Source organism: Pinus tabuliformis, chromosome 9, assembly GCF_031772625.1.
Source record: "Pinus tabuliformis cultivar Carrire ecotype Pingquan chromosome 9, CPIR1, whole genome shotgun sequence".
Lineage (NCBI taxonomy): Eukaryota > Viridiplantae > Streptophyta > Pinopsida > Pinales > Pinaceae > Pinus > Pinus tabuliformis.
The window spans coordinates 1788903307-1788917810 of record NC_142307.1 but is presented as its reverse complement, the minus strand read 5'-3'; positions in this window follow the sequence as shown (position 1 = coordinate 1788917810).

The window sequence follows — 14504 nt, the reverse complement described above, 5'->3', positions numbered from 1 at the left end:
TTTTCTTCTGGTCCATACCATCAATTATCAAACCCAAATATTTATTTGGATTATCATAACACTTCTTTCGATGCTTGTACAACTTCTTCCTTTCATTTGTTTGTTGTTCTCGATGCTCCTGAAGTTCTTTGACAATTAAATCTACACAACATAAAAGAAATTCATTAAGAAATATGTTTTCATAGTCGATGACTATACAATTTTAAAAGTAAAACTTATGAACACTTACCTCTTTCTGAGCCTTCACATTTGTCCCTTTTTGATTTAAGAGAAGTACATGTACTGCAAATTCCCATCCTTGTCTTCTTAGGAATACGAACATTATTGAATTCTTTCTTCCATATCTTCACAAAATATTGATATGTAATAAATTGGCCCTGTCCCTCAGCACTTTCTGCATATTCTTTGTATAAGTTCTAGATTTCTCATCTTGAAAAATTATCTGGAATATGTATTGTCTCTCTATTTGGCATACACTCTCCATGCTTTGAAAAGAAATCTTTCATCCATGACATTGCAGTATTTGATAATGGCCCAAACTTTCTTTTATAACGTACTTCTGAATAAAATGTGGGATCCTTTTCCAAATTTTCTTGAATTCTCGAGAGACGAAAATTCCCAATTGAATGAAACAATTTGAAAGCTTTTCTACACAATAATAAATTCCTAATAAGATAATCATAACCTGACAATGTAGATTGCATGCGGCCAACTAAATATGAGTTTTGCATGCTTTTATTCATTGACAAATATCTCTTCCTGCTTTCTAATGCAAATGTGAAATCCATACGTTTCAAGCAATTTTTTTGGCAACATTCACTTGAAATGAGAGTGCTGATAGAACTTCTTCTCGTCAGATATTCTGCTCTACCCCTTGTATAACTAGAATAGTTTGCATTGATACGAAAAGGTCTGCTCCTACTCCTCGATACAATATTTCTTGGCAACATCTCCATCATTGGATCATCATTTTTATAAGGATTTTCATCATCATTAAGAGGAATGTTATCCACACTACGATCAGCTCTGATTTTCAAATTTTGACTGAGAGGATACCCTTCATCTTCCCCTTCTTCAGTGCTACTGTCATAGTCCTTAAAATTCAGACTAAATGGAATATCTGACTCGATGTTTAATGGATATTCTTCCTCATGTACATTGTCAGTGCTACTCTCATAGTCCATAGAATTAGGAGTACGTTGAAAATGTGGCTGTTTACTTATTGAAGATGCTACATCCTGTCCTTTGTCACTGCTACCTTTATACTGATTAGAATTAGGACTAACTGCATCATCCTGTTCTTCATCACTGCTGCTCTCATAGTCCTTAGAATCAGGACTAAGAGGACATTGTGATACTCCAATCTTTTGAAAATCATCATCCCGCGCTTCATCACTGCTGCTCTCATAGTCCTTAGAATCAGGACTAAGAGGACATTGTGATACTCCAATCTTTTGAAAATCATCATCCCGCGCTTCATCACTACTGCTCTCATAGTCCTTAGAATCAGGACTAAGAGGACATTGTGATACTCCAATCTTTTGAAAATCATCATCCCGCGCTTCATCACTGTTGCTCTCATAGTCCTTAGAATCAGGACTAAGAGGACATTGTGATACTCCAATCTTTTGAAAATCATCATCCCGCGCTTCATCACCGCTGCTCTCATAGTCCTTAGAATTAGGACTAACTGGACACTTTGACACTCCATTCTTTTGAAATTCATTATCACACTCATCATCACTGCTGCTCTCATAGTCCTTAGAATTAGGACTAAGTGGACACTTTGACACTCCATTTTTTGAAATTCATTATCACACTTTTCATCACTATTGCTCTCATAGTCCTTAGAATTAGGACTAAGTGGACACCATGACACTCCATTATTTTGAAATTCGCCATCATGCACGTCAAAACTGCTGCTCTCATAGTCTTCAGAATTAGGACTAAGTGGACACCGTGACCCTCCATTCTTTTGAACTTCACCATCACACTCTTCAAAACTGCTACTCTCATAGTCCTCAGAATTAGGACTAAGTGGACGTCGTGACACTCCGTTCTTTTGAACTTCACCATCATGCTCTTCATCACCGCTGCTTTCATAGTCCTTAGAATTTGGACTAAGTGGAATCTGTGACTCTTTATTAATTTGAAATTCTCCAGCCCCTCTTTCATCAGTGCTGCTCTCGTAGTCTTTAGAATCAGGACTAAGTGGAAGAATTGACTTTCTATTCATAGTGGGAGAATTCCCGCTATATTCATCAATATGAATAGAGTTGTTACACGATGAAGATGTTGATGGTGTATAAATCGAAACTTCACCATCAGAACAATCCATCCCTTTCAAATAGAAGATGTTGAATGATACAAATGGAGTCTCCTAAGAATATTATATAGCTTAAAGAATGAAATATTCCCTCCAAAAACTTTCGCGAAAATATTTCCCTCCAAAAGTTTGTTAGATTTATTTACCTTTATTATTTTATTCTACAATTCATTGAAAAACGTAAACTAAATTTTTTTATGAAATCAATCACTGAAATTCAAATTGTAAACTACAACTTCTATATTAATTATTCTAATAGTTAAAGTATATAATATTTACTAAACAACTAATTTTTTTTAAAATTTTTATAATATATTCTAAAACAAATTAATCCCACATTCAATCCATTGTAAAATAACTCTACAATATTCGCTCTATAATAATATAAAACAAATTATCCCACATTAATCGTACAGAAAAACATCTTCGTAATTTCACTTATATATTCAATTTCGTTATCACTATTACTTACCTCACATCCAAGTTTTCTGAAGTTCGTTGAAAGACTTGTGAATTTGTGGAACAGCTATATTGCTATCAACAACATATTAAATGAAGAATTATCGCAATTGAAAGGTAAGTTCAATTTTTTTTCAAAATTTTCATATTAAATTAATTTAACGAAGAAGATTTTTTTTTTTAAATTAATAATTTTTCCAAGCTAAAATAACAATTATGTCAATCGTGAGCATGGTGGGCCCAATCAAACTCAATCACCCAATAACCGTGGGTAGGCCGTCGTCGTGCCCCCTTCCCCCAACCCATTACCAATCTTTCCCATTCACCCATACCCTCTTCCCCCTTCTACCCTACCCATGCGCCAGCCCTTGCCACCCCCAACTCACCCACCCATGCACCCTTTCCCCAACTCTTCCTTCCCTACCCCACAACTCTCCTCCCCATAAGCCCACCCCCTAGCTCCCATTCCCCTCCAATCTCAACTCCTCCCCCCCCTTCCTTAACGTCGGCCCCATGGGCCCAACCCCCTAACTCCTTCCCCCTCTGTTTCCTTCCCCGTGCCCCCTCTCCCTCCACCCACTTCTGCCCCCCCCCCCACCCACACCCTACCCACCCCCCCTTCTGCCCCTACCCCTACGCCCCCCCATCCCCACCCTACACCCTAACCCCTACCCTTACCCCCCCCCTACCCTTACCCTCCCCCCACCCCCTACACCCTACCCTTACCCCCCCCCCCATCCCCTACCCTTACCCCCCCCCATCCCCTACACCCTACCCGCACCCTACCTCCCCCCCCTCACCCTTACCCATCCCCCCCGCTACCCCCTACCCACCCTACCCTTACCCCCCCCCCCCCCCCCCCAATCCCCCTACCCCCCCCATCCCCCCTACCCCATACCCCCCCCCATTCCCTCCCTCTCCCGCGGCCACCCCTCCCCCTCCCCGGCCCCTCCCCCGCCCACCCCTCCCCCTCCCCCGGCCCCTCCACCCACCCTGCCCACCCCTCCCCCTCCCCCGCCCCGTCCCCGGCCCCTCCCCCTCCCCCGCCCCCTCCCCGGCCCCTCCGCCCACCCCGCCCCCTCCCCGGCCCCTCCGCCCACCTCTCCCCGGCCCCTCCACCCACCCCGCCCACCCCTCCCCCTCCCCGGCCCCTCCACCCACCCCATCCCCTCCCCGGCCCCTCCGCCCACCCCTCCCCCGCCCCCTCCCCGACCCCTCCCCCTCCCCCACCCCCTCCCTGGCCCCTCCGCCCACCCTGCCCCCTCCCCGGCCCCCTCCGCCCGCGCAGTGCCACCCCCGGGGGTGGCGCTGCCGCGCGCGGGAGGAGGGGGCCGGGGAGGGGCCAGGGTGGGCGGAGGGGGAGGGGTGGGCAGGGAGGGGGCGGGGTGGGCGAAGGGGCCGGGGAGGGGGCAGGGGAGGGTGAGCGGTGGGCGGGGTGGGCGGAGGGGCCGGGGAAGGGGGAGGGGTGGGCGGAGGGGCCGGGGAGGCGGTGGGGAAGGGGGAGGGGTGGGAGCGGTGGACGGAGGGGCCGGGGAGGGGGCGGGGGAGGGGGAGCGGTGGGCGGGGTGGGCGGAGGGGCCGGGGAGGGGGCGGGGGAGGGGGAGGGGTGGGCGGGGTGGGCGAAGGGGCTAGGGAGGGGGCGGGGGAGGGGGAGGGGTGGGCGGGGTGGGCGGAGGAGCTGGGTAGGGGGCGAAGGGTGTGCGGGTGGGGGAGGGGGAGGGGTGGGCGGGATGGGCCAGGTAGGGGGCAGAGGGTGTGCGGGGTGGGGAGGGGGCGGGGAGGGGAATGGGGGGGGTAGGGGGATGGGGGGGAAGGTAAGGTTAGGGAGTGGGGGGGTAAGGGTAGGGGGTGGGGGGTGGGGATGGGGGGGTTAAGGGTGGGGGGGGGTTAGAGGGGTAGGACGCGGGTAGGGTGTAGGTAAGGGGGGATGGGGGATGGGGGGGGGGTAGGGGGGTAGGGCACGGGTAGGGTGTAGGGGGGGCGGGGGTAGGGTAGTAGGGCACGGGTAGGGTGTAGGGGGGGGGTAGGCGCAGAAGGGGGTGGGTAGGGGGATTGGGGTGGGGTTGGGGGTAGGGGTAGGGGCAGAAGGTGGGGGGGTTGGGGAGGGTCGGTAGGGGAAGGGGTAGGGCGCGGGGATGGGGGGGGGTGGGGTAGGGGTGGGGAAGGTTAGGGGTGGGCAGGGGGTTGGTGGGGGGGGGGGCGCGGTGTGGGGAGTGGTGGGCGCAGTGGGGAGGGGCGGCCGCGGTGTTGGGCGTTGTAGGGGGTTTGGGGGGATGGGGGGGGGGGGGGGGGGGGTTTTGGGGGCGGAGGGCGAGGGGGGATGGGGCGCGGGAGTGTGGGGGGACGGTAGGAGGTAGGGTGAGGGAAGGGGAGGGGGGACCGGGGAGGGGGGGAAGCTTAGGGGGTTGTGGGGAGCGTGTGGGTAGGGGCTCACCCATACTTGCCTAAATGTCTACTTAGCCTCATTATCCCTCACCTGACCTCCCGCTCGCCCATCGACCCACCTGCCCGTTAGAGGTGGCCGGGCAATTCTGATTATACAAATAAAAAACTTATGGTATATTTCTTTTATTAATTTAAGTTAATATGTTTTTTTATTTACTAATTTATGTGTTTTTTTTAGGAAAATGGCATCAAGGAAAATTTCTGTGAATCTTTCTGGACCAAAGAGTCTTAAAGGTGTATCTTCAAAAAACATTGGTGAACGAACTCCACCTGAGCTCATGCATACAAATATTTCAAGTTCTTCAAGTGATAAGAAGCTAATCTCAGATTGGAAAAGTTCAAAAGAGGTGAAATTTCCATCAAGAGTCTAGTATGTGAAAGAAAGAGAGAGCACAACTGTGAATATATATCTATACATTGATATACCCCATAATAATGAAAATTTGGAGGTGATGGGAAGAGTCATAGATATGTGTTCGGTACCAAACATTGAAGTTGTTTACGTACTTACAAAAGCTCCCAAGTCACATGAAAGGATTAAATACCGACTATCATATTCATTATATGACACGAGAGAGGTATCTACAAAGTTGTGTAAACAAATCGTAAATCAGATGACACAAAACATCGTAAGTATTGTTATTTGTATTTTTATTTTGCGTTTTGAAAGTGTCTCGCTATATTTTTTTAACTTTGTTTATATTAACATATGATATTTTGTTTGGCAGAATTTTGTTGAAAGCTGTTCAATTAGGTTGGGAGGCATCCATTTCATAGAGCATGATATCATGAAAGTTGTCAGCCATTTTTACTCAGTGTTAGAAGAAGATATGGAAAACATGGAAAATGTAGTAATTGATGATGCTACAAAACTACATCCAAAGAATCAGAAAAAAAGGCCTCTGGTGGATAAATCTAGCAAGGGTAAACAAGTTACTTTTGAGGACGATGAAGTTGAAATTGACAATGAAGCATATGTTGCCATTACTGAAGATGACATTGGAACTGAGGAAGGTCGTAAAAGACCAAAAGTAACAATGCCTAAGAATAGATCTCTTGAGAATGTTATGACGAAAAAAAGTAGAGTTGAAGATCTTGAAGTAGTCATTACTAGCAGTCAAGAACCTAGTGAAACTTCAAAAGAAAGCAGAGAAATCATTACACCAGGAGCTGATTTAGATGATGGCATAATCAAAACAAAACAAAATGCCATTCGACAGAATTTTACAAAGAGAAACTTAATTGATGGTGGTTGTACATTTTAGTTAAATGTCAGACAAACCTATAAGGCAAGTGAAGGACAATGCCAATATCAAGTCAGAAAGCCACATCATCTGCATATTCACAACTTGAAGACATTGATGAGGTACAATCCATATGCTCATGTGGTTAGTTATGTGCTTCTTGTTGATCCACTTCAAGTTCCCAACAAAGAAGCATTTGATAAGTCAAAATTTTTTGAATACAATTATTATGTGCTTGGAGGGAACCATTCTGTTGAAGCTCAAAGACAATTGATGGAGGAATATCCTAATAACCCACATTTTGAAACAATGAAATGTATCATTTATGCTAGTTTAAATGAAACAAAAACAAAGTTAGTGGCATGGGATCATAGTTCAGATAATGAATATAGGATGTCTATGACTTTGATCCAAAAGGTTAGATTTATTCATAGTGAATTCCTAGAAAAATGTGGTGGGGATAAGATAAATATTACTGCAGATTTCCGAAAGGAATGTTGTATGGAAATAGGCTATCAAATTGAAGAGAAAACCAATTCAAAAGGTGGAAAAGACAGCAGATATAGCGATTTATTCAGAGGTGTTGATAACATTTTCCAATTGGCATTTAGAACTGGAGATATTTGGAATTTGATTGATGACATTTTTAGCATGTGGGAAGACATTGGCATTAAAAACCAGAGGGTCAAAAAGTCTAAGCCATTGATATGTAGCAACAATAAATCAGCTGCTGAACTGAAGCAACTTCCAGACAATATGACCATCACGCCTTGGAGGGCGATGCAAGGAGTGAAAGATGAAAAAATTGTCAAAACAATATTATCTCGTGTGAGGTCAGGGGAATTATCATTGGAAGAAATGTCTGAAGAATTTCAAAAGTAAGTTTGCTGAATTATTTTTACTTATTTCCAGGATTATAGTTATCTTTTAAATAAAACATGTTGTTATTGGTAGTATTTGTTATACATATCATTATATTAACTTTTTCTTACTTTATCTATGCAGTCACAATGTTTACATGAAAATTCAAGAACAAATGGTTAAATTGTTGAATGAAGATAGTTGGGATGATGTTGTACGCAACTATCCAGATTCAAGTTCTACATCAACATTAAAAGATTTTTATCTTGCATTTAAAAAGGTAACTTGATTTATACATTCAGTTTTAATCATCTGTGTACTATTTTTAATTTAAAACTTACACATACATTTGTTTTTTTGGTAAAAGATGAGGAAAGAAGGTAATGGAGCACCATACAGTTTCAAGACTTTTATTGAAAAAATAAAGATTGAAAGACTGAGAAAGAAACGTATTAAGAATGTTGAACTTGATCCAACTCTTAATCATTTCATTTGGAATGGGCTAGACACTATTCAATATCAAGTAATACAAGGCGACTGTGAAGACATTGCTAAACTCGTACCAAAAAGGGATTATGCCCTGGTTATTGCAGATATTCCCCATGGTTTCAATATTCCAAACATTTACTATGATAGTGACCCTTATACTTATCAAGCTTTTAATAAAGTGGTGGCGGGATTTATGGAAGTGACGTCATCACCATTATGGAGATTTGTGACATTTCATTCAGACACACAATTGGCAATGGTATTGTCAAGCTTCAAGGGGAAAACAAATTCAAGGATGCAGCTTACATGGTAAGATGTTTAAAGATATATTTGATTAATGTTGAAAAATTCATTTATGTACAAGTTAATTGAACTTTTACTATTTTATGTTACAGGCAAAAGTCAAATCTTCTTAACAATGAAGATCAACAATTTATAAATGACTGTGAGTTCATTCATATTGATAGTTGGGCAAAAGATGATAGCCATATGTCTATGATTTTTAATCGGGTGGACAGAAAGAGTCATAGCCAAATACTGACTTATGATGTTGTTGTGAGAAAACTAACATATGAAGACAAAGAAACGAAAGGAGAGATAGTTAACATTTATCAGAAACCACAATTATTGATTAACTATCTTATAGACATATGTTCAAATGAAGGAGATTGGGTTCTGGATTTATTTTCTGGCTCAGGTAGGTTTTGCCACATGGAATTGAATTCCAATATGTTCTTTTTTTTAATTAATATGTCATTGTACTAATTTACTTCATTATTTTTTTGTGCTTGATAATTAGGTACAACACTAGCATGCTGCCTTCAAAAAGGAAGAAATTGCATTGCAATTGAGAAAGATCCATTACAATGCAATTTCATTCAACAAAGAATTAATGCTCTTCAATTTCTTCTAGATGCAATGCAAGAAATTGGGTTGAAGAAAGGGGACTTTAGTGAATCACGTGTGGCAAAAAAGGCAAAGGAACCCCAACCACCATTACATGGAATGTTTGGAAAGACATATATTGGGAGATTTGCAGACATCAAAGACCCATTAGAAGAGGAAATTGCGCAAAAGGAAGCAGAAAATATTGTGGAAGATGACAATGATGAAACTCTAGAGGACGAAGAGTTTGGATTACGTGACATTGTTGATTAAATTTATGTTATACCTGGAAATCAAGCTTTGCAATGTTTTGACTCTGACATTTCATGAAAAGAATAATCAATGAATTAAAGTTGTTATGTGTTCAATATTTGTAATTTGTGATTTTCGCATTGATTTTTAAGTTAATTATTATTTTTTGAAAAAAAAGTTGTTATTATTATTTTTTTGACATGAAATTCATAAAAAAACTATTATTTGACCATTTTTAGTTAATATTTTTGTATAAAAATTGTGACTTTGACATGTTAATTCTAGCAAAAAATTATCAAAACGTTTAGTTTTTTTGTTATATTTATGTTAAAAATGGTTATTTTTATGTCCATTGTTAAAAAATGTTGTTTTTTAGAAACAATTATTTCATGTGGATTGAAAAATTAATTAAGGATGTATAAATATGTAGATTATCTAAAATTCAAACTATCGACGTTCTAATTTAAAAATGAAAAACAATAAAAACCCCACTAAAAAAAAAAAATTAAGATAGAGAACAAGACAATATGAATAAAATGACCACTTCAAAAACTATCAAATTTAGAAAATAATTTTTTACATTTCACACACTAGAAAATTTAAAGTCAAAAAATAAGTCTTTTAAAAAAAGGGTGTGATGCAGAATACTCACTTTTTAAAATCAGCATGAAAATCACTACCATTCTAAAACTTAATGCACTTGAAAAAAATTAAAGTTCCAAGAACCATGTTCTAAAAAAAACATGTGTATTCTGCATCACCACTTTTGAAAATCGGGTTATTTTTTTGCTATCTCTATGAAACGGGTAACAGTATCAGTTCCCATTTCAAAGTTTACATTGTTGAAATCAAAAGTTCTTAATCTTAGATTTGCTAAAGGTTCTAAAACTTTAGATGAGATTATCAAAGTGCATCATTCTCCTCTAATCAAGACAAGTCTCGGATATACTGAAGAAGTGTCTCAAGCATAGAAGCAAGCACAGAAGACATCCACCTCCAAAAGTTATCTTGATGCAGCAAGAAAAAGTGAACAGATTGACAATTGACAGCAAAAGCATAATTCAGATCACCAAGTAAATCAGGGATAATTTGCTTCAAGAATGAACAAAGATTACCAAGTAAATCGGGGGAAATCTACTTCATGGATGAACAGAAGCTTCAACCAACCACAGGTAAATAATTCTCAATTTGCCTCAAGAATGGATGTCAATGGAAATTACAATCATTTGGTTGGTAGGTTTGATAATTGCAAAAATTTCTTCAATGGCCAATGTTCCTCTTGTCATAACTTTGGTCACATAGCTACTCAATGTGTTGCCTACAAGACCGTCATGACTAGAGAAGCTCAAAAATAAAGAGGTATGAATGGGATCATGAAAAGGACCTACAATAACTTTTTTTTCTCTTGAGAATGATGTAGAATTTTCTATTTGTAACAATTTCGGTCATGAGGATTCTGAATGTAGGAGTAGGTTTCGGCAAACAACTCATAGGGAGAAAGTTTCATTGAATTCTAAAACATGGAGAAAGAAAGAATCACAACCAGAAAGATGTGGGATAGCCTTATATGCGGAAGGACAGGAAAATCAGTGGTACATCAACATTGGATGCTCAAAACATATGACAGGTGATAAAGAAAAACTTCAATCATATAGTGCCTTAGAAAAGGAAAAGAAGGTCTCGTTTGGGAATGACACCCCTGCATTCATAAAAGGTAAAGGTTCTGTTCTTTTGAAAGAAAATGTCAAAGCTGGGAATGTTATGTATGTTGATGGCTTAAAGCATAATCTATTAAGTGTCAGTCAAATGTCTGATCACGGAAATGAGGTAATATTTCGATTAAATGGATGTCATGTTTGTGAGCTTGATATAGAAGAAATAGTGATCAAAGGCATAAGAACTCCAAATACTTTATACATACTCAAGGGAGGACAACAACAATGCTATCTTAGCAAGAATGATGAACACTGGCTATGGCATAGAAGACTGGGACATCTAAGTTTCTCTCAAATAAGGAAATCATGTAAATATCAAGCGGTTCGTGATCTCCCTGACATTAGAATTCTAGACAACACAATATGAAAATCATGTCAGTTTGGTAAGCAAACCAGAATTGATTTCCCTGAGAAGGAAGGATCAGCTAGCAGGCCACTTGAACTTGTCCATACTGATGTATGTGGTCCATCTAGGAAAAGGTCACCTCGAGGAGAAGAATACATTATATTGTTCATTGACGACTTTTCCAGGATGTGTTGGTTAGGACTTATGAAGCATAAAGACGAAGCTTTCGAAAAGTTCAAAGCATTCAAAGCCTTGGTTGAAAACGAATCAGATCATAGAATCAAATGCCTCAGGTCTGATAGAGGTGTGGAATTTACCTCAGATGAATTTTTCTATTTTTGTGAAGAACATGGAATAATAAGGGAATTCTGTACTGCAAGGACTCCTCAGCAAAATGGAGTAGTGGAAAGGATGAACATAATGGTTCAGCAAATGGCTCATGCTATGCTTGATGAGTCTGGAACTCCCAAAACCTTCTGGGGTGAAGCCGCATTTGCTGCAGTTACTATTCTGAACAAGACAAACGTCTGGGTAAACAGCACTCAGACACCTCATGAAATTTGGTATGGTAAGACTCCCACGGTAAAATACTTCAAAATTTTTGGTAGCAAGTGCTACATCAAAAATACTGATGAAAACATTGGCAAGTTTGAACCTAGAGCAGATGAAGGCATTCTCCTTGGTTACTCTCCCCACAACAAAGCATATAAGTGTTACAATTAAAGACTTGGAAAAATTGTTGGAAGTATTGATGTAGTGGTTGATGAAGAAGGAAACACTCCTAGGCAAATAAAATCTAAAGATTTCGAAGATGATGACGACTATCCTTCAACATCAAATCAGATTCATGATGAAGAAGAAACCCATGAGGCACCAAAAGAAAAGATAAGGATAGAAGGAAAGACTCCATCCAGGTACGTTCAGAAGAATCATCCAAAAACTTAAATTTTGGGGCAGAAAGAAGCAGGTGTACAAACAAGGTGAACCATTTCAAAAGTTTCAAGCTATCTAGCATTACTCTCCTGTACCGAACCACAAAATGTAAGAGAGGCATGCAAAGATGAATGTTGGGTCAAGGCCATGGAGGAAGAACTTGAGAAGATTGAAAAGAATAACACTTGGGAGTTGGTTCCTAGACCAAAAGATAAGAATGTCATAGGAACAAAATGGATATTCAAAAACAAGCTGAATGAAAATGGAGATGTTATTAGAAACAAGGCTAGACTTGTTTGTAAAGGGTATGCTCAACAAGAAGGCATAGATTTTGAAGAAACTTTTGCTCCAGTTGCTAGACTTGAGGCCATAAGAATGTTCCTTGCTCTTTCTAGCTTTCAGAAGTTCAAAGTATTTCAAATGGACGTGAAATCTGCCTTTCTGAATGGAGACTTGGATGAAGAAGTGTATATTGAGCAACCAGATGGGTTTATTCTTGGAAATGATCCAAAACTTGTATGCAGACTCAAAAAGGCTCTCTATGGCCTTAAACAGGCTCCAAGGGCTTGGTATTATCTGTTGTATAAGTACCTCCATCAACAAGGTTTTACAAAAGGATCAACAGACAACAATCTATATATAAAAACTGATAACGATAAGTTGTTAATACTTGTTGTATATGTTGATGATATCATCTTTGGTAGCAATGAAGAAGACATGAGTCAAAACTTTGCCTTGGTGATGCAAAAATAATTTGAAATGTCCCTGCTTGGTGAGCTCACATATTTTCTTGGTTTACAAGTCCAACAAAACAAAGACAGTATTTTTCTATCACAAACCAAGTATCTCAAGTAGATCTTGAAGAAATATGGGATGGAGGATTCGAAACCAGTATGTACCCCTATGGTAACAGGATGCAGCCTCAGCGCAAATGATGAATTAGCAGCAGTGCATCAACCAACCTATAGATCCATTATTGTTAGTCTGCTCTATCTAACAAGTACCTGACCATTATGCATGTAGTGGGAATAGTTGGAAGATTTCAGGCAAATCCAAAGGAAACTCATCTTCAGGCAGTTAAGAGAATTTTCAAGTATCTTCAAGGAACTCAAAACTATGTCTTATGGTATCCTAGAGGTACAGATCTCACACTTCATGCATATAGAGATGCAGATTGGGCAGGAAGCGTGGATGACAGAAAAATCACTAGTGGTGGTGCATTCTTCATGGATCCTAGATTAGTATCTTGGTTCAGTAAGAAACAGAGTTCAATTGCATTATCTACAGCTGAAGCAGAATATGTAGTTGTTGCATCTCGTTGCACACAACACCTTTGGATGATGCAAACATTGCAAGATATGCAAATCACTTTTACTCCACCTATCTCTATTTTTTGTGATAATACAAGTGCAATCAACATTTTTAAGAACCTCGTCATGCATTCAAAGACCAAGAACATACCTATCAAATAGCATTTCTACGGGAAGAAGTTCTTGAACAAAAGGTCAAATTAGAGTATGTTCCCTCCAAGGAACAAGTTGCTGATATACTCACCAAACCACTGTCCAGGGAAACATTTGAATACCTCAAACAAAAGTTGGGAGTAGTTGATGCATCATATTGCTGTTAAAACTTGTCTGTTTTAGAGAAGTGGGTGTACGTGAGTTTCATGAGGAGGATCCGCATACATACGCCAGTTTATGTGGGTACAGTCACGCATATGTTAGTTTGAAGACAAACAGTGGGCCAGGCTCAGGATGAAAGGAGTCTGATATGGGTCTGACAGAGACCATCTGGCACAGGTTTAGGGGGACCATATATATTATTCTAATAAAGCATTGTTGGCATTCTCCAAGAAGATCTTAGTTCAAGATCACAGTGTTTTGGTTTCAGGGGGAACAAGTGTAGAAGGAGAACATGGTTGCTGGTCTGAATGATGACTGACAGATGCTATTGATGATAGTTGTTGATAACTATCATAGTCTGGTTATAAATATTTCGTCTCTATGTCATGTATTTATTTTCTTATCAAGGTCATGTAATGGCCTTCTTTGATTTCCCCACTATGCCTGGGATGGTTGATGTAATGTTTGTGTTTTATCTTGTGCAATCTTTTGGTGTATCCCGACTTGGTTGGGAGATGGATGTATGTATGAGTCTTTGGTGGTAGGAAGGTCATTTATAATGTATAAAGTCATGTTTCTTTTGTAGAACATCTTCTTGTAGACCTTGCCTACAGTCAGGCGAAGCTTGGACAACACAGTAGAGCAGAGAATTTAGCATGTATTTAGGGGGAGCATAACCCTTTGCCCTTGATGTCAAAGGGGGATAATGATTTTGAGTGACTTAGGGTTGCCATCAAGTCCAAAGGGGGAGATTGTTGGCATTATGACACAGGTTTGGCACTATGGCACAGGTGTTGTCCTTGATGGAAACTCACTCAAAGGGTAGATCACAGTTTAGGCTCTCAGAATGAAAGAAAATGACGTATACGCAGGTTCCTCTTACATATACACACGGGATTACCGACCGAAAGAAGCGTATACGTA